General features: G+C 48.9%; 1 protein-coding gene across 3 annotated transcripts in view; it reads left to right on the top strand.

Moving 5' to 3' along the window:
• Positions 1 to 19,850, top strand: part of RPH3AL (rabphilin 3A like (without C2 domains)) — a 1,157,680-nt gene that overhangs the window by 898,341 nt on the left and 239,489 nt on the right. The window lies entirely within an intron of this gene.

Below are 19,850 nucleotides of genomic sequence, written 5' to 3'. Positions count from 1 at the left end.
CTCCTTTGCCGAAGGGTCCGCCGCAGCGGAACCCCACCCCGCCTCCACCACCACCACCACCGCCTCGTGGGCTGGCTCCTCGCCAGTCACCGCCACCTTAACTCCCACCGCCTCTTCCCTTCGTCCCTCCACCGGAGCCTCCACCCAGGACGGCCACGTTGCCACGTTATCCGACACCACCTAAGGGGACCCCTCGGCCGAGGGCCCCGGCCAGGCCGATATCGCCTGCTCCTGCGAGGCCTGCAGATCGGCCGAGGCCAAGAAGATCGCGCTCCCTCTCCGGCCGGAGAGGGAGGTCGCGGAGCCGTGGCCGGTCGTCATCTCAATCTAGACTTCAACACAAGAGGCTCAGATCCAGATCCCGCACAGGCTCATCCACCAGGGATTATTCACCGACGCTGTCGGAGTCTCCAGGGACGAGGGTGTCGCCCGTTGACGATATCGTCTCCTTCCAGGAAGTGCTGTTGAGGGGTGCGGCTAAGCTAGGGATCACGGTGACGGTGCCAACACCTACTACGTCCGTGATCTTCGAGATGCTTCACAAGATGCATTTGTCTCGGCCGCTGCTTCCGCTGGTACCAGGATTGGAGGAGCCCGCCAAGGAGTTGTTTCTCACTCCGGCGGTGACAAAGGCAGCTCCATCCAGGCTCATCAAGAAATACCGGGCTCCGGAATCTGACCCGGCTTTTCTTTGAATGGACCCAACACCTGACTCCGTGATTGTGGCAGCGGCTAAAAAGCAGTATGCCACCACTCCGTCTTCGATGGTGCTGCCTGATTAGGGCAGCTGTTGGCTGGATTCGGCGGGCAGAAAGGTCTGTGGGACGGCATCTACCACCATGAAGGCTGCAAGTGCCGGGGCTCTGTTGGGGCAATATGATCGTGCCCTATGGGAATCCCTCCAGCAGTACGCTGAGCTCCTCCCTCGTGACAAGAAAGAACACTTTCTGGAGATATTAAGTGAGGGGATGATGGTGTCGAACCAGATCATCAGCACGGCTGCTGATGTATCTCTTCTGGAGGCGCACGGATACTGCCACGGCATCAACCAACTGCGTCACGCTTGGCTTCGCCTCACCTCACTTAAACCGGAGGCGCAACAGCGGGTGGCCAACATGCCTTTCTCGGGGGAAACCCTGTTTGGCAAACATGCAGACGATAAAATGGCCCGTATGAAAGCAGAAGCCGAAACCCTGACGGCTGTCGGGTTAGAGAAGCCTGAGAATAAGAAAAACTACTGCCCGTTCCAGAGACGGTTCGGCACTTCAGGCAGAGGGCGAGGGCAGACTTCCGGACAGCAGCAGCAACAACAACAGCAGCAGTTCCGGAAGCCCTTCCAGAAACGCCAGAGGGGCAGAGGAGGCCAACAGTCCGCAACAGCGACCAAAGGCCCGGCCGGGTCTAGGCCCTGAGCGTTTACTTCCCCTACATCTGTTACCCACTCCGGTGGGGGGAAGTGTTCAATTTTTTCTGGCAGAGTGGAGAAAAATTACTCAGGACAAGTGGGTGCTGAATATTATTTGCAATGGATACAGTCTTCGGTTCACCAGCCCGCCTCCAGCTATTTGTCCTGTGAGCTCGCAGTTTCAGCTGCGTGAGCTCCCGGCAGAGGCTGACATCCTGTTAAGGAAAAGGGCGATAGAAGACGTACCTCTGCCTCAAAGGGGAAGAGGTCTGTAGAGTGAAGTAGTGTGGCTCACTGGTTAGAGGCGGCAGACCCGAGAGCAGAGGACGGCCCGGGACCAGGGTTCGATTCCCGGCGAGGCAGGTTTCTGGACCAGGGTCAGCGGACTCGATAATTCTCTCGCCTCGGTGCCCACTCTGATCAGCGATCACACTCGGCAACTCTGGGCATTAGCTTGCCTCATCTTCACTAACGGCCCCACCAGACCGCCGGGGATGCCTGATCTCACCCTGGAGATACCCATTAAGGGACCATCTCTCAGGGAAGCCAGGAAGGGTTTCGCAGCGGTCGAAGCGCCTGGGGACCCTACGGGTAAGTAGTGCGCTATATAAATGCCAATACACAATACACACACATACTCACGGTTCTTTCTGGTCTGCAAAAAGGACAAGAACGAGTTCAGGCCCATTCTGGACCTGCGGCAACAAACAAGTGGATTCGCAGAGAGAGATTTCGCATGCTGTTGTTGCAGCAGATTTACCCTCAGCTGCAGCAGGGAGACTGGCTTTGTGATATAGACCTACAGGATGCGTACTTCCATGTGCCCATTGCACAGAAACACAGGAAGTTCTTGCGATTCCAAGTCGGCGCCAATCATTATCAATACACAGTACTGCCATTCGGGCTGCAGTCTGCGCCCAGGACGTTCTCAAAGTGCATGGCAGTGGTAGCGGCACACCTGCGGAAGAACAAGGTGTTTGTCTACCCGTACCTGGACGACTGGTTGATCAAGGCCTCTTCCTTCTCGGAAGCTCAAGCACACTTCCAGAAGACGTGCGTTCTATTGAACAAGCTGGGGTTTCACATCAACATGTCCAAGTCTGTCCAGACTCCGGTCCAATGCATACAGTACTTGGGAGCCTCCATCAATAAGCTGTCAGCAAGCGTGTCTCCGTCGGAGTAGCAATGGTTATCACTCCTTCGGAAGGCTCAGGCTCTTATGACCGCTCTATCTACAACAATGAGGACGATGTCTTCTCTACTGGGGTCGATGGCCTCTTGTATCTTTCTAACGCCTCACGCACGGCTGCACATGAGACCACTGCAGGAGTGCTTGGAGGATCAGTGGGATCAGAGGACTGGTTCTTAGGATGACACAATACGACTTTCTCTGCATGCTCTTCAGTCTCTGAAGTGGTGGTGTTCAGCGAAGAATCTCCTCAGAGGGGTTCCCTTCCACAAGGACATTCCCGCACAGACGATCGTGACTGATGCGTCTCTCCACGGCTGGGGAGTGCACTCTAGAGACTTATATATTCAAGGGACGTGGTCTCCGTCGGAGTCCACGTACCACATCAATTTCCTGGAACTCAGAGCTGTTCACATGGCACTGAAGGCCTTTCATCCGTCCTTTCAGACCAACTCTCTGCTTGTACAGACGGACAATACGAACACGATGTATTACCTCAACAAGCAGGGGGGGGCTCGAGATCACACACTCTGTCGCAGGAGGCGCAGGCGATCTGGCACTGGCTTCTGGCCAGAGGACTGACGATAACAGCTACCCATCTGCCAGGTGTGCAGAATGTTCATGCGGACGCACTGAGCAGACTGATTCAGGAAAACCACGGATGGGTCATAAACAACGAAGTGCTAGGAGAAGTCTTCGCAAGGTGGGGGACTCCAGACGTAGATCTGTTCGCCACCGCCGAGACTTCGCCTCCAGGTACTACCAACAGGGGACGTTGGGGAATTCCCTATGGATCGACTGGTCGAACAACTTTCTGTACGCTTTTCCACCCATTCCCCTGATTCCGGCGGTGCTCATCAAGCTGTCCCGGTCCAGGGCGCGGATGATATTGATCGCCCCGGAATGGCCCAGACAGTGGTGGTTCACGCACCTGCTTCACCGGTCTGTCCTTCCTCACATACGGTTGCCTTGCAGGCCGGACCTTCTCACGAAGTTCGGGGGGGCAGATGGTGCACCCGAACCTCTCGTCTTTGAGTTTGGCGGCATGGCTCCTGAAATAGTGCAATATGGCAATTTAAATCTACCCGAAGATTGTATGGACATATTGAAGGAGGCTATGCGACCTTCCACTAGGACTTCTTATGCTTACAAGTGGAAGAGATTCTGCATCTGGTGCAAGTCCAAGAACTATGACCCTACGACGTGTAAGGAGGATGTCATTCTTCCTTATCTTCTACATTTGGCGCAGTCTGGACTTAATTTTCATTCAATTAAGGTTCACCTCGCTGCATTGACTGCCTACAGGAAATGCCCTTCGCAGACTTCCTTCTTCCAGATCCCTGTGATCAAAGATTTTTTGGAAGGCTTGAACGAAAGTATTCCCTCCTGTCCGGCTTCCTTCGCCTTCATGGGAATTGAATGTGGTGCTGTCCAGATTGATGAAGGAGCCTTTTGAACCTATTCATTAGGCTTCGTTGCAGCACCTGTCCTGGAAGACGGAGTTCCTTGTGGCCATTACATCGGCCCGCAGGGTGAGTGAAATTCAGGCGTTGTGTTGTCAAGAACCTTATACTGTATTTCATGCTGCTAAGGTTGTTATGCGCACTCACCCTAAATTTCTTCCCAAGGTTATTTCTGATTTTCATGTCAACCAGACCATAACTTTGCCTACGTTTTTTCAGAATCCTTCATCTCCAGCGGAAAGGTCTCTACATTCCCTGGATGTTAGGGGGGGGTTGACATTTTATCTTGATAAAACCAAAGATATTCGTAGGTCAGACCAATTGTTTACCAATTATGGATCAGTCAGGACCGCTCTTGCTACCTCCAAAGAGTCCATTTCTAGGTGGATTGTGTCCTGTATACAATTGTGTTACCAAAAGGCTAATAAGACCTCAGGGGGTAAACCTAAGGCTCATTCCACCAGGGGCAAAGCTGCCACGACTGCTTTGTTACGTAATCTTCCAATTGCAGAAATCTGCAAGGCGGCCACTTGGAAGTCGGTCCATACCTTTGCTAAGCATTAGTGTCTGGACACTGATGCTAGGACAGACGCTCAGGTTGGGCAGGCTTCGCTGCGAAATCTGTTCGCACAGTAGTGGCGTTATTTTCTTTCTCCACCGCCGCTTTGGTGTGGGGATGTGCTTGCCATTCTATTCACTAGATTATGACTATACACAGAGATCCCCTACTACAGAAGGAGTAGTTTCTGTCCTGTAACTCCAGTTCTGTAGTAGGGGTATCTCTATTATAGTCATAAGCGCCCGCCCTCCTCCCCGGTGGAGTAGGATATTCATGTAAAGAATTCTACAGGTCTGGCGTGTTACGCCTTAAAAAAAAACTGAAAGTAAAAGGGACCTGCTGTGCATTCTCGGATACTGAGAGAGTTCTGGAAAGTTGTCTTAAAGGCACAGTATCCTATTTGAGCCACATAATGGCAGCCTATGGGGCTTGTCTGTCGATACCTTCCTCTCTATCATTCCAGAGGCTTTTGCTGGTAGAGGCAAGCTTTCTCTGTGAGGAAACTGGGCAAACTGTGCTGTTTGTGTGGTTGTTTTGGTGGAATTTCTAGTTGAAGTACTGGACAGTGTAGCCTGTGGATATAGGCTGCACTATCTGTCTTTAAATTCTCTCTTAATTGTCTTTGCAGTTCTGCATTTTTTGACAATTTAAGAGATTATTTTTGATTGCTCCGGGGTCCACGCACATGGGCGGGACTATTCACTAGATTATGGCTATAACAGAGATACCCCTACTACAGAACTGGAGTTACAGGACATAAACTACTCCTTTTTCCTCTCCACAATTGAATTTCTCTTAGGATGCTACAGAGAGGAATACCCCAATACAACACCTGACTTTTCCATGGCTTCCTTGTAAGCCCGACAGCTAAACGCAAGGTCACGGTCAGAATGTAATGTGCCACTTGCGTGTGTCCCTATGAAGGCTCACAAATCCTTTATAACAGCCCGGGCTTCAACCAAGCGCTGAGGCCAAACCCACAGGAATCTAGAGCATGAATTTCACTGCCCCCAAGATGTACTTGTAAGCCCCATCCGATTGTAAGGGGAATCAGTGGTCCAAATAGACACATGCAAGAGGAATGTCTGATATCAAAAGTGGTGGGCGTGCTACGGTAGAACCCTTCATCTGCTGACAGATGCCGTACTTAAGGACAAAATCCTTGGTCTGTTTGGCAAGACCTGGCCACGAATAAATTTTCAGTAATGAAACTGTGGAAGTAATACCTGCAAGTGTTGAGCCCAGACCCTTGTGTGCAGCTAGTATTAAGCCTAATCTGCGATCCATGTTTGGTATTACTCTATCCCCCACTCCTGAAATTTGAGCATACAGTATATTTTGTGCATCTAACTTATAGGAGTACTTGTGTGGAAAGCCCTCTAGCACAGCTGAGCAGTTTTTTGTGCGAAGCAATAACAGCTACCATTATCTGTCCTCTATCCTCATGCTTGAACGAGTGATTGCAGCTACCGCAGCAGTTTGCACTGTCGCCTTGGCGACTTTATCAACCAATGAATTCCCTTCAACGTGCACACCAACACATTGATGGCTCATTGTATGAATCACATGAGCCCGTGGCAAGCCCTTTTTCAGCTCTGCCACTTGTTCCCAAAGGAATTTGTGCTTTATTTTGCAATCTTTTGAATCTATGAACCCATTCTGGACCCAATAGTGAAGATATTCATTGTAAGACTGGAGACAATAAATTGAATTGCACACAATAAGTGTGGGGAATTCTAGATCTATATTTTTTAGTGCCAGTATCAGGACTTTTTGTTCTGCCAGTTGTGCCGTGCAATGTCCTAGAGACTGCGTCTGCGTATTCCTAGGATGGAACTTACTGTATCATATACGTCCCTTTACAATCACACATGCAGCACTGTATTGCTGTTTACTACCTACGGCAGCCTGAGCAGAACTGTCAGTGTAAATTATATATTCACACTGATCTAGAGGCATTATTTTATTTGGAAGAGGCTATTGACCTGTGACTACACGGATCACCAAATTCATAGTGTTGACACCGGTGTGTAAGTGTTTAGAAGCTATTGTGTCAGCTTGTAGGGAATGAAGGATTTCTGTATGTTCCTGTGTTCAATGTTGAACTGAAAAATCAGGTCTAATTAAGTCGTAGAAAGGTTTTACTTTTTCTGCGTAATCTAAATGTATGTTCTGCTAAAATTTAGGAATCCTAAAATAGATTGTACATGTTTCAGAGTCTTTGGAGGTGTTGCAGCAAACACTTTTCAAAAAAGTTAGGCGCTAGGCTTTTCCCTTCACTCGAAAGCTCATATCCCAAAAATAGGACATTGAGGTGGGCAATTTTTGTCATTTTTTAATATTACATTTATAGCCCTTGGAGGCGAACCCCAATTTCATGTTGTTCACCTTGGTCGAATGATCCAATAATTCATCATCTGTCAGATAGATGTCTACATAGTACAATGCCTCCTCATCAAAATTTTAAAGCAACTCTGTTACCTTTGCTGAGAACAGTCCGGGGATATTCTTATATCCTCGAGGCATTCTACAGACTTTACACTGAGAACTGAGGGCCGAAAATGCAGTCAAATATCTGCTCTCAGGCGCTATATTCTGGCAGAAGGATTCATTTGAGATGTTTAGCGTTGCTTTGTATTTCTTCTGCACAATGTTATTCATTAATGCGGTGCTGTGTGCATTCTGTACTGCAAATGTTTTTGTGCAAGTCTTCAAATGCCTGTAGTATAAAACTAGATAATATGAATTGTCTGGTTTTATTACGGGAAACAAATGATTATTCATTGAAGAGCTGCAATTCTCGATTTTACCCTGGTATTCAAGTTGATCTGTGGAGTTAGAGTAGTTTATACTGAGATTACATGGTGAGGTGAGTCCGCATCCCACCCTACTTGATTGCGGTATAATGTAGGAGCTAGTTTCACCGCCCACTCCTGCACGCATGAATGTTTTAGTGATTCTGGAGAAAGCGGGTAAAATTACTGTTTCTCCTTTTGGGCAATCGATAACTAACTTAGGAGGCCAATCTTTTCCAGCCAAAAGGATATTGTTTCCAAAAGTCTGGTTCTCCCGAAATAGACCTTTAACTTTCCTAGATATCTCCCCCTTCCATATGGAGTGTTTTTTCATATAAGGGGTGTGGGACACTTACACTCATATCAGGTGTCTCCATCGTGATATGTCATTCAACGCCGCTATCACCAGAAATTCCGTCAGGTTCTGGCGAGCTATTGTTACTTCTGCTCGCCAACACTTTGCCTGCCGTCAGTGGGGACTCCAATCCCCAGCCTGCCTTGCTGTCGCGCCTGGAGACACTGACAGCGTTCTGCACGCCAGGGGGCCCTTAAATTCAACTCACGCCCCGTGCGAGCCGCTCACCAACACTTTCCTGCTGTCAGTGGGCACTCCAACCCCTAGACTGCCTTGCTGTCGCGCCTGTTGGCGATGACTGCGTGCTGCGCACTTGGGGGCATTTAAATTCAACTCGCTGCCCCACTCCGCAGGACTTGCGCGGGCGTGCCCGGGCCAAGGACGGGCCTGTCTGCGACCGGATGAGACTGGGCTGGGCCAAGCCTCTTATACCTGCTAATTGAATTTTCTAATCAAGGTGAGTGCACGCATATTCTTCATTCTTTTTTTTATAAATCTTTTTATTAATAAACATCCACACATAAGCAATCAGCAAATGAGCTTAGAATCTGTACAGGCATAACAAAGAGAGGCAGTATCTCTTCACATTGTAAACAGTATGGATCTTTCAAGGCGGGAGCAAATCATCTGAATCAGTACTCTATGGGGGGCACACATGTCTCCACGATACGAGTTCCACAGTGACCATAAGGGACACCACTTTCTAGGACAGCCTCGGGCAGTATACAATGTCTTTTCCCTGAACATACACCAGTTCATACTTGTTTCCCACACCTCCAGAGTGGGGGAATGGGGGAGGGAGGGGAGGTTACCACTCCCCAGGCCTGTGCAATATTTTTTTGGAGATCATGAATCCCAAAGTAACCCATTGCATATGATAAGTGTTAAGATTAGTCGGCTCCCATATATTCAACAAGCATCTGCGTGCTTCAGGGAAAATGTTGACAGCAAGGACCGCTCTCATCACTGTATGTACCTCCCTCCAATACACTTGAATGAGAGTGCATTCCTATATAATGGGCATAAATGTACCAATTTGTCCGCATCTTCTGCGGCAGTCCCCTGACCCTGCTCGACCCATCAGCACCAACCGAGGGCCGGTCATGTATATCCTATGTAGAATCTTAGGCTGAACTAGTCGTAGTCGGGCTGGAATGGCCACCACCCAGGGGGAAGATATCGCCTCCTGCTACTCCTCATCATCAATTTCTATGCCATCCGCCACCCATTTCAGTCGCAATACTGTGAGAGGGTTCTCCATGTTGTGTATTCATTTATTACAGATTAATGAAATAGAATACTGGATGGCCACATCCCAAATTAGACTATCTTCCAACAGGGATGATTCAGGAAGGGATATGTTCTTTGGGATGGCTAATCTGTCTGTAACAGAAAAGCTCAGTGTCTGCTAGGTCGTGTTGACTCTGGAGAGTGGCAAAATATTTCACTCCTTCCCTGTCCCAAATATCTTTAATTTGTGAGATGCCAATTAAGTCCCACTTATCAAATCCCTTTGATGTCCATAGATTACCCAGTTGTGCATAATCCCATAGGGGGGTGGTGAGTGTCAGTTTACGTTCCCATCCAAGGGACCTATAATTTGCTCCCGGGAGGAGCCACCTGTCCACCTGGTAGCCAGGATCACTAAGGCCATGATTGATAGCTGCAAGGTGTGCAGCCCAATAATATTTCTGGGAGACTGATGCCACAATCATACCATTTCAGTGTGAGTTTATTCAAGGCTATGCGTGGCGCTCCATTTCACAATAAGTCTCTCTGGAGGTGTTAAATTTCTTTAACATATTTCGGGGGGACAGGGTCAAGGGAAATCTGTAGGGCATAGAGAAAACTAGGGAGGGACATAATTTTAAAAAGTGCTGCCTTGCCCCAAAGAAAGAGGGGGACAGATTTACTGCTGGCTATATCTCTTTGTAAGCGAAGCATTGGAGGAAGGATGTTTTTTTCGTAGCGAAATGTAGGGTCTGAGGAGAGAAATATGTGAGAAGTTGGCCTGGCATATGCTGTCCACTATTCTAGTGGGCACCTTGCACCAGTCCAAAAAGCCCTTATTGATGGTAGGTTTAAAGACAACCTAAATAGAAAGCTATCCTAGCGGTAGCTGAGGAGAGCAGCCTTCAGGCTAAGTCTTGAAGGAATGTAAAGCAGCTTGTTTTACCAGTCTATAATCTCATGAATGATCAAATGAAAGGAGAACCACACCAGATAAATTTAAAAAATACATGTTTTTATTCTAAACCCATCCCTTTAGTCTCTTTATGAAGCTATAGGCAAAAGTAGATACAGTAAACTTATTTAGCACACTATACGTTAAGCCCTAGGGGCGTACCAAACCATATATTAAGAAAGTGGTATAAGAACCACGACTGACATAGATATATGGCCTAGAGCCTTCAGAACCTCTGGGCCTCCAGAAACCACCCAAGGTAGGCACACAGGGTACCCACGGGGGACACGTGCAGTGTCTAAACACAGATGCGAATCACGAATAACTTCTATGGAGAGAGTCGCGGTTGGAAAATTACAGGTTAAGGACACTTGGAAGAGGACTTCGAGCAAACCCCTTTAGAACTAGGCAGTTATAGAGTCAATACCCATGGGAGACCTCGAGTTCCCCCACCCAGGGAAGCCGGGTGCAAAGATCAGCGCGGCCCCCACTGCCGCTCGCTGATATCATCCGGGGCAAGCTGCGCCAGCCCTGGAGGGCACACATGCGGTAGGTAGCGCAACACGCTAGTAATTTCCGCAGGACTCTCCCCATCATTCTCACTGGGCAGATTCGCCGAGTGAGCTCCCGCAAGCCGCCACCTTCAGCTGCCTGTAACGCGGAGCTGGGACCGCGAATTGGCTTGCACAGGTAGCGGAATAGCTGGGGCACCTCCAAAAGAGTTGACATCGGCCTGGTGCGGGGGCGTGGACCTCGGTCCCTCTTTGATCGGACCCGGTGACTGCTGTCGCCATTTTGACTATTGCCCTCCTGGGCCTCCCCTAGCGCTGTGAACCGCTGATCACCTCACCCGGCCCTAACGATTTGTCACGGGGGCAGCGGAGCACTGTCATGTACAGGTAGCAGCCAGGATTGACCCGGCGAAGGAGCTCAGGCCCTCTGCCCTTTGTGGCTGGAACTGGTGGCGGCCGCCGCCATCTTGTCTGTGGTGATCCTGGATCACCCAGTGTTGTGTGTGGCTGTTCTGCCTTGCGGAACCCGTGCCCAGAGGGGAGCGAGGGGCCCAGTGTGGGTCTCCTAGTGCCTGGGACGCAGCTGAACTGCAGGGCACTACAACATCCTGGACTGCCACGACTGCCGTCCTGGGCCTCTTTCCCCCCCCCCCCCCCCCCCTCCCCTACCTCCCCCGGAGCTGATGTGATGCAGAGAGCGGCTTCTACGAGCTCCTGAGGCAGCAGCCCCCTCCCGCATCAGTTGGAGGGACTGAGAGAAGATGTTGAGGGGCACCTGGTGAATAAGGGTACTCAGTGTGCCTTTGCAGTGACCTGATCTGGGAGTGGCGGCCCCCAACCTGGTGGATCTGCGGACCGGTGTGAGCTTTTGTCCCTCTTCGCCCGGCCCACGCTGCTCTCTTACTGGACTTCTGCGGCACCGAAGCTCAGTGCAGGTGAGATGTAGAGTGAGGGCACCCCCTGCTGAATTGACTCGCTGCTTATCCTCCCCTGACCCCTGCACTTCGCTGGCTATATGCACCCCAATGCATTGAGCCTGCCTGAGGTCTACTCCAACGGACTGAAGTGGGGCTTGCTCACTAGCGTCCACTGGGCGGGGGGCGATACTCTCTGCACCCTCTACATCCATGGAGACCGGCGTGGGCTGGCTGAGAGCGGTCTCTACACCCCTCCACATCCAGTGTACCTAGCATGGCGAGTGCAGCGAAGAAGATGGCGGACATCTCCTTCCAGAACTTCAAGTGCTCCATATTCAAATGATTTGGCGCCTGCCACCCTCGCACGACAACAACTCCTGAGGCCCATCACCGCCAAGCTGAGAGATGAATACATCTGCTATTGCTTCGGCTTGTCCTTTGAATACAAGAGTAAAATGACCAAAGAGGCAGCAATGGAGGAATGGAGGTGAACGAGGGATGGTAGTGACCACACCCTAATCAATACACAATGACAATCTCTCAGCAAACTCCTGATCCCCATCCTGACAGCGGAGTCGGAGCACTATGTCTGACGCCTGGTGGAGCTGCTCTGTTCAGCTATTGAGGAGATCAGCCTTGGTTCATCTCCTGACCATCACCTACCCAGCCGGACTTTGGGCACAGTTTACTCCCCATCTCCATGTCTTGCCCACCCCCCCACCCCCATTGTATTTCTGTGACTCTGCTTTATCCTTGTCTCCTATCTATCTGTTCCAATTCAGCATTCTTTCGTTCTTTGTCTACTTCCTTGCTCCTATCCCCTCTTACCTGAATATTTCCCCTTGCGCGCTTTACCGCCTAGCGCCCTGTCCTTTTGTGCACTTTGACAAGCACTCCTTCTCCCCTTTTTGGGGAAAGATCCAAGTTATATACGCTGGAGTCTCAGCACCAAGGGAGCCACTTACAATTGAGGTATAGTATGGCACCCCTTGCCTAAGCACTCCCTCTTCCCTTTTTGGGGAAGGATCCAGTAAATAGGCCTTGGAGTCTCAGATGCCCCTCTGAGAGAGTCCACTGCGCTTAGGGAGCCTCTCGCAACAGAGATGGGAAATGATACCACTCCCCCTGGATACACAGCTTCTTGACTTTGGGCGCAGCTTTGACTAACCTACCGGTTTGTATCCCTGTCACCCTCCACCTCCTCTTGCCATGTTGTGTCTCTAACCCTCCCCTCCTCTTTCCCTCCTCCACTCTGTCTACTTCCCCATCTCTTACCCCCCCCCTCCCCCACTCCCCGGAATATCTCCCCTTGCCAGCTTTTCCCCCTACCTATATGTTCCTTTTTGTTTGTCTCAAGCTTACTTGTAACTAAAATTGCCATGCTCTAATAGCTGTGTAACCTTTGTAAAGCTGTAACCTGCAATTTATTGTCTGATACCCATGTTAAGCGCTCTAATACCTCTGGGTCTAGCCAGCGCTATATAAAACCTTTTATATTAATAGGTGTCTTTTGATGTCAGGTTTTGTCGTCTTTTTCAATGGCAAGCTACTGCAAAGTCCTGCTGGCGACTTAGTCGAAATTGTCCGGATGGATCCAGTGGTGGATCGAAGATCTGAAGAACCTGAAAGCAGAGGGGACAGAGTCTGGGTCACTAGTCAGTGAACTGGAAGGTGATGAGCGGATGACCACCGATGTCGGGTGAATTCAGGTGAAGAAGGTGAAGCTTGACTCTTCAGCAACGAGGACCAGGAGCTGGATTCGAGCTGTCCCACGAAGGATGTCAAGTGCTGCGGTGTCGGTATCCGGATTGAACCCAACAAGCCTTGGCAACAGAAACCCACGCAGATAGCAAAGATTGGCTTCAGTGCAGACCAGCAAGTCTTGAGGGACTCACCCTTTGGAGGGGAGTCAGGGCACATATGGAGCAACCAGGAAAGCCCAAGAAACAGAAGTTACCTTTGTGGGGACCCACCAGTTGACTGCCCAGGGATCTCAAAGGACCCTTGAGCGGAAATGCTGGAAGCGGGCCTACGGAACACTCGTGGAGTGTAGGCCCACCATCTTCTGCGCAAATGGTGCTTGGGGCTTGGACTACAACTAGCCCAATGCATAACTTTAGGAAAGCTCGGGAAGTCGATGCACTTGCAAATATGCACGGTGTCCAGGAGTTCCGGTTCCACGTCACTCGTGAGGGCTGCGGGTCTCAGCTTTACTGAGATCTCGTGTCTGCCTCTGAGAAGTCTGGAAGTTTGTGTCCTGAGTCACAAGTCCGGAGCCTTCGAAATGCAGACCGGCAAGATGCTTCTTTGGTGCCTGTTCGAACATAGGAGTCACTCCTTGACCCCAAGGGAGATTCTTCCGTCTTCTAGTCGAAATAGAATGTCGAAGTTCCAGGATATATGTTGCAGAGTTTCGTCTAGGTGTAGTCTAAAGTCCTAAGGACTGGGTTCTTATACTAAGTTTAGGGGTTGGACTTACTTTAGGGTCCCACCTATAGTAGGACCCAGGGAGGAGGTGGTTACACCCCTTTCCCTTTGTCTAGTTTCGCGCCAGAGCAGGGGCTGAGCGCCCCTACAACTGGTTTAAACTGGGGTATGCACAGGGACATCAAGTATGCCCCCAGCACTGTCTGAAAAGCATTCTATGAATGCACCCACCCAGCTGAAATACACTAAAGCCTGTCTGGGAGGTGGTTACACCTCCCTGTGACAGGGAACCTATTATCCAGGCCTCCCCTACCGGAGTTACGTCCAGCAGCAGGAGGTCAGACTCGTATCTGTGGCTGCAGCATCCATTTTGTGATGCTGGGCTCTTTTAAACTATTACCGGTCAAGTAAGTGTGCACATATCTTCTCCCTCTAGAAGGGTGGAATTATACCCCCGCCACCATGACTGGTGGGGTAGGATTCCAAAGTGTTTGACACCAAACACGATATGTTTCCATGCAGCCATTCCAAAGTTAAAATTTACAGCGAGGTTATAATGCACTTAAGAGTATATGATCTGGCTGCATCGCAGATCAGCATCAGAGAATAGATTTTGAACACTGCAGAGCGGTCCTGCTCATGCATGGGCACCCTCACACAAAACCAAGCACTCTGCCTTCAGGATTGATAAGGCCTTCCATAGGAGTGACTTATAGGTTTACATGTGTCCCTGATTAAAGATGGATATGGGTAACCTATATCTTAGGAAGGGGTGCATGCACCATCTTACCTAGGCTACAGTAGTAGACCTGTAGTGCTATTTTGGAAGGCTTCCCAGGGGTGGCATGCTTCAGCCCCTGGTAGGCCTCTGGGATACCTATGACCTTAGTACCTAAGGCACCATATACTAGGGACTCACAAGGGTAACCCAGTAACCAATCTGGAGTGTACCTAAAGTACATGCAATCAATTTAGAGAGGAAGCAGCTAGGCTGGGGTCCTGGATAGCAGGGCCCCAGCCAGACTAAAGAAAAAAAAATGGAAACAGCAGCAAAAATGGGGGTAAACATAGTAAGCAGATCCTACTCTCCTACAAAATATACCCAGGTATCTGAATCCCGCGATACTGATCTTTATTGGACAGTTACTGGGCAGGGCGGGTAAGCCTCACTGAAGGACCAATAGGTGGGATTTAGTACAATTAATTTTAAACCCAGAATATCTGCCGAACACTGCTAAAAGTTCCAGAACTCCAAAACTGCAATTAGAGATTTTTTTGTGCGAGTTAAATAGAGTAAAATGTCATCCGCATAGTGCGAAATGTGGTTCTTCCATGTAGGTGACTAACTCATACCACAAATTACTGGTCTCGGTGGATCCACGCTAGAGCAAATAGCATGGGGGAGCGCGGGCATCCCTGACGAGTACCCTGACTCAGTACAAATGTGTGATTTTTGTTGTTATTAACCACGACTTGTGCCAGTGGCTTCTAATACAGGAAGCGGACCCACTGATTGAATTTCTGTCTGAAACCCAGCTTTCGAAGGAAAGCCGTAAGATAGGGCCACTCAATACTATTGAATGCCATGGTGGCATCCAAGGAGACCAGAACAGCCGGTTCCAGTATAGTGTCTACCCTGCTAGGACCCCATGTACCCGGCGCAAATTTAACGCCGTGTTCCGGTGCGGTATAAAACCGGATTGGTCTGAGTGTACCAGGTCTGAGATTATCTTTAATAGACTGTTAGCTAAGACTTTGGCAAGTATCTTGGGCTCAGCATTAAGGAGGGAGATCGGCCTATATGAGGCACAATCCGTTTTGGGTTTGCCTTACTTATATATGGTTATTACGTTAGCTATGCGTTGGTCCACTGGTAACTCAACTACTTCTCTGCTTTTTTCGAACATGGTCTTGAGATAAGGAGCAAATTTGTCAGGGTTAAGTTTATAGAGTTCGATTGGAATGCCGTTAGGGGCAAGGGCTTTCCCTGAATTTAGTGACCTGATAGGTTGCACTATTTCATCTGTTGTCAAGGGGCTGTCCAATAATTGCTTGTCCGCCGTGGAAAGGGTGGGGAGTTAAATATCCCTTAACAATCCAGCAGAGTCTTCCTCGGTATAGGGTTGTGCCGCAGTGTACACCACACGAAAATGTCTTGCAAAAAGTACTGGGACCAATCTGTTCGCCCACTCACGTTTGTCAAGCCAGGCTATCAGTGTACCGGCCTTATCCCCCAGGTCATAAATTCTCCCAAGTTTCTCTCTCACCAGGGCTTTAGTTTTCTCCGTGACCAGTGCCTTGTATTCCTCCTGTCTAAGATGTAGCAGATGTAGCTCCTCTGGTGTGGTCATTATTTCCGTGTCTCTCTCTAGCTGATAAATCTCATCTTCTATACTTGACACTTCCTTTTGTTGTTCCTTCTTTTGTCCCGAGATTAGGGATAGAGCTACTCCGCTAATCACTACCTTGAAGGCTTCCCAGAGTATTTGGGAGGAGTCTACCGTGCCCGAGTTTTCATTAAAATACGTGTTCATTGCCGTAGTGAGTCCCTTGCGGATTTTGGGGTTTTGAAAATAACAGAGAATATTGGGAACCACTCTGCCCACCCTCACTTGGTCCAGGAGTATATGTACCCATACTGGGGAGTGATCAGATATGACCCTAGCTAAGTGTCATGAATATGTGAGACTTGGGGGCTATGGATCAGTATATAGTCTAATCTGGACAGGCTGTTTTGGGCCCCAGAGTGGAAAGTGTATTGTATGCTGTCAGGGTTGTAGGCAAGCCATCCGTCAACCAGTCCCATGGCCTCCAGAAAGTCCGGCAGCCATCTATTAGTAGGCCCTAACTTGCTTGGTGGGTGGCGATCCAGCTTACCCGATCTCACTGACTTAAAATCACCTCCCAGAAACAAAACTTCATCTGGCAATGAAAGGAGAGTGGTGCGCAGGTCCTGGAATGTCGTGGCTTGGAGGCCCGGTGGGACATAGACACTAACGTTATGGTTCGCCCCTCCCAGGACCCAGTGATACTTACATAACTGCCCCTGTCATCGGTCCAAGTAGAATCTACGCTAAGGGGGAATGTATTTTTTAACATAATACCCACTCCTCTCAAATTTCTTCTGAATCAAGCATGCACCACAAGCTTATATCCCAACCTGCACAGAGCCTTACACGAACTTCCTATCAAGTGCGTCACCTGAAGCAGAACAACATCAGGGGCCTGTTTCCTTATATACCGAAAAACTATACTGCGCTTAACTTTGTCCCCAAGCCCGTTGACATTCCAGCTCAGGATTCTGGCACTCATATCCAACTACGTAGACATCAAATCTAATGGAGAAATCAATAGCCTCAGTCATGCCAATTACAGTGCTTGTCGATGTAACAACTGGAAAAAAAACAAATACAACACCCCCTTCCAAAAGCCCCCCTCCCTGCTTTCCTGCCCATTGGACTTAAAACTGCCCATTCTAAACTAGCAGAGTGCCTGTCTCCCCACTTCAATACTAATAGTAGAAAGGCGGGTTGCGTGGTGCCCCGTCACCCCCCTCCCGCCCCCAAATAAACATGTTATACATCCCTGCGAGTGAGAAAAGAGTGTCATTGAGTGTTCTGGTTACTAGGTCTAGTGCATCCCCGTTACCCGTCTTATAATGTTCCATCCGATCCACCGGCAGCTACAGTCAATCCTCTTGCGACACTCGTGTGGGTCCGGCGTCTCCCACAGTTCTACTTTTTCCCAAAGAGCTCTGGTCTTATCCTAGTCTAATGCTTTCCGGGTCTCCAGCTAGTTAACAGCTACTTCAGGGTGGTCAAAGAACCAAGCTCTCCTGTCTGCTTCCACGCGGAGTTTGGCAGCAAAAAGCATTGCCTATTGAGGCCTTTGTACCTGAGCATTCTCTTGACTCCCAGAAAGGTTCTCCCCTGTTTCTGGACCATCTGAGTGAAGTCCGGGAAAAAGGTGACTTCGGCATTCTCAAGTTTGAGTGGGGGACCTGTTCTGGCGTGTTGAAGTATTGCGTCTCGGTCTTGATAGTTGAGGATCTTGGCTAGGATCGTGAGTGGGGGGGCCCGGGGTTTCTGCCAACCCCCTGGGACTCTGAGCTCTTTCAATGACGAAGATGTTACTTAGGCCTTTGGGTTTGAGATGTCGCATAATGAGATCCTCCACGAACAGATCTACTAACTCTCCTTCCGCTTTTTCGACATATTTTTCATTCTTGTGCACTCAACATGGGGAAGCGCGGGGGTTACCCCCACAACGACCTGTTACATCTAGTATTAACAGTATGCTGGAAAGGGTAGTAAGCAACGTGGCCAACGAGATTGCATTAACTGAGAGGCGCCTTTCTCTTGGCATTGGGGCTTCTCTAATTGGCCCTACGATAGGGGCAGATTGTGTTATTACTCCCCCTCCTTGCAATTTGACTGGCAATACGTTGAATTTCCCCTTGCTCTATGACCCTAACAATGACTCTAACATTAACACAGAGGTTTCCCCTGCTATGTCAAATGGTGGTGTAAATACAGTAGTAGCTCCATTAAATCCGGCCCCCTCTTCAACCTCCGTAGGCTCCGAGGCGCTCCTGGGGCAAAACGTAAGAGAAAGACCATAAAACCTATCAGCGCTAAGAGGAAACAACCCGTCCGCCCAAGCTCATCCCATACCGCATTTAGTTTGTGGCTACTTGACTCTGCCTCCTCCAAAGCTTCCGAAGTTTTTGTGCACATTTCAAATAAGGAACTTAGTAATTCTATTGGCACCCAGACTGATATTGGTTCCTCTTTCTCAGAGTGCTGTAATCAAGGAAAATCTTTTATCAATCGTGTTGCGGACAGTGTATTTGGACGTATTAGAGACTTAATGGATAACAATTTTACTATCTTGAGGAAATGACTGGATCATTTAGACACGCTTGGTGTTAACTTAAGTCCAGAGATTAATTATATTGAGCCTGGTAAGCTCGGGAGGGCAGAGCTGAATGCGACAATGAATAATGCTCATACTTCTAACACTGATATTTTGACAAGAGCACTAATATCCACCTCATCTACTGATTCCCATATGACTTGCAACAAAGTTAAGGAATGTTTTGTACCAGAGTCCTGTAGGGTGCAAAATAATACTTCTGATAGTAGTGGTGCTGATAGTCGGTCAACTAAAAACCTGTATTTGCCTCGTAACCCTCCTATTGCCTCTACTGGCATTCCAGCCAGCATCATTTCGGGGGGTGGCAAACCAGGCATGGGCGGACTAGATTGTGTGTGCACTCTAAAACCTAAGTGTAGCTGGGAGACATTGAATTTACTACCGGCAGCCTGTCCCTACTTTGTGGTTTTGGCAGGTGTACCTCCCCTCAGAGAAAACCAAGTCGAAACCTGGGATCAATTACGTAATAAAAGAGTTGTCTGGTTGTCCAAACATAAGGGGTTTAAGGCGTCATTTATCAATAATATCTTCATGACACGTAGACTTGGCTGGGTGGGACAGTCTCCAAAGAACATCGAGGGAGACTGTATGGTCATCAATTTCCGTAACCCGTCTTTGGTTAAATCTATAGTAATGGCTCAGGAGACCTCCTCCAACACCCCAACATGCATTTGGGCTTTGCCCCAGTGCTATTTCTATAAGCCAATCTTGGGGGCCAAAACTACTGATTCTCCTCCCCTTTCTACATATAATAGGTTTTTACCATTATCTGATTTGGACAATCAGGATTTACCAATTGAGTCTCTACTTTGTGGCCCTTGTACACCAATTGTGTCTGCCGCCGATTCTAACGTCAAAATACTAAGCTGTAATGTCGCCGGTCTGGCATCCAAATTAAATTCACCAGACTGGTTAGAACTAGTTAAAAAACAGGACATTTTAATGTTTCAGGAGACATGGGCTACAAGTGATTTATTTTTAGAGGGGTTGTTCTTATCCCAAACTTAGGCCGCCCATCAGGTGGCCTTTCAATCTGGGTAAATATGTATGCAGGTGGAAGTGCAAATGCCTTTGATTCTAATAATGATACATTTAAGGCAATCATTTA

The sequence above is a fragment of the Lissotriton vulgaris genome, chromosome 2_1 (assembly GCF_964263255.1).
Source record: "Lissotriton vulgaris chromosome 2_1, aLisVul1.2, whole genome shotgun sequence".
Taxonomy (NCBI): Eukaryota; Metazoa; Chordata; class Amphibia; order Caudata; family Salamandridae; genus Lissotriton; species Lissotriton vulgaris.
The sequence above is the reverse complement of the archived record's forward strand: the minus strand, read 5'-3'. Positions and strand labels throughout refer to the sequence as shown.